Raw genomic sequence first — 1,735 nt, forward strand, 5'->3', positions numbered from 1 at the left:
GACAGAAAGTGGGAGCGCGGGGAGCCAAGGAAAGTTTGGAAGAACATTAATCAAAAAGTGAAGCTGGAGGTGATGCTGGCTGCTCGGAGTGACAGTGCCATCAATACACAGCCAGGAGAGGGGGCGCTTTGGCCTTAAATATCCTGTCATGTTCCTGACTCTTCAACATTTCCATGCACCCATGGTGGGGGCAGCTGGTCTCTCCTCCCACCCCCACCCCCAAGGAGTATCAACTTTGGAAACCTTCTTCCTTCTGCACCACTGAGAGAGGGTCACACCGGGAGCGACTGGGAAACATCCCAACAGGAAACGGGCCAGATTTGCTCTTACAGTAGTGTAAAACCAGAGCAGCTCCACTGCACTCAATGGATTCACACCAGTGTAACTGAAGGCGGAACCTGCACCCTTTTCCCACTGTCCCAGGAAACTCTGGGGCTGTGAGTCCACAGATGATTTCCTTGTGGTTGAGATACCCAGAGCAAGTTATGGTTAATAATTCTATCCTGCAGATGTAGCCAGAGTTAGTCTCACCACCCTCCCTTCTGAGAACGGCTGGGTGGTGGCTGCCATATTTCACCAAGGAAGTGGCTGCCTTCCAGTGGGGAGGTGAGTGATCCATACATCTCTGGTGTTGGATGTATCTGCGGCCTGGTCTGTAATGTAGTTGGGATCCTTCAGGAGAAAGGTATTGTGGATTAGGCTACATCTTGAAGCCCTTACTCCATCCATGCTCCCATTGAAGTGAACTGAATTAAGTCTGCAGGATTTGTCCTATTATTATTAACATCCATTTTATCTTCTTGTGCTTAGACACCAGACAGCACTGCTTAATCCTGGTTTTAGAGCTTTATGAGGCTCCTAGAGCATGTGTTGTTTAGACTCTCTAGCACATCTACCTTACATCCTAAAGCACCTATGCATCCTTATAAAACTGGTTCACAACTATCCAGCCTGCCGCAGTGTAGCTACATATATGACTGCTCCTCTGGAGGGGGCGCAGGAAAGGTAAACCAGGAAAGTTCAGATTCAGCATGTTCAAACTGAGGTCTAAAAGAAAAGCCAGAGTTCAGGTCTGCATGGGGACAGAGAAGGGACCAGGGGAGAAACATCTCTGCCTTATTTAAGAAGGTGAATAAGTGACAGTACCCTGGCAGAGAATTCTTTCCTGTGGTTTTAACAGCATTCCACTGTACCCAGATCTGCTCATGTGGTTAATGGTGCCCTCAGAAGAACCCCCCGGGCTGGATTTCTTTAGCCTTATTGTATGGCAGCCTAATCCCTTATTCTGTTCATTCTTGGTCTTGTACCTACTGCTGATTTGTTCAGCTGCATCTATTTTTGTTTTAATCCCAACAAAAGAGGGGATTGCAGGTGGATCTGGTTTAAGTGGGTTTGTCTATAAAGGCTGGAGAAGCCAGGCCCTTTAGCTCATTGTCTCAAATATTGTAGGCTCATGAGGACAGAAGGGGATGTGTGATGGGGTATACCAATGCCACACTGGGCAACACAGGGTTAACAAGCCCACATGAGCTCAAGTGGCCCTGCCTCATCACACCACAGGGTTAACAAGCTAACATGAGCTCAGGTGGCCCTGACCCATCACACCTTTGAGTGATGTTGGAATTGGAGGGAGGACCTTAAGAGGGAGAAACCCAGCTTTGTTCATAGCAAACCAGGAAGGAGAGCTGGCCTTCAGCACCTGAAGAGAGGGCTGCTCCTTGGTTCACTACTGCTT

The sequence above is a fragment of the Chelonia mydas genome, chromosome 7 (genome assembly GCF_015237465.2).
Source record: "Chelonia mydas isolate rCheMyd1 chromosome 7, rCheMyd1.pri.v2, whole genome shotgun sequence".
NCBI lineage: Eukaryota > Metazoa > Chordata > Testudines > Cheloniidae > Chelonia > Chelonia mydas.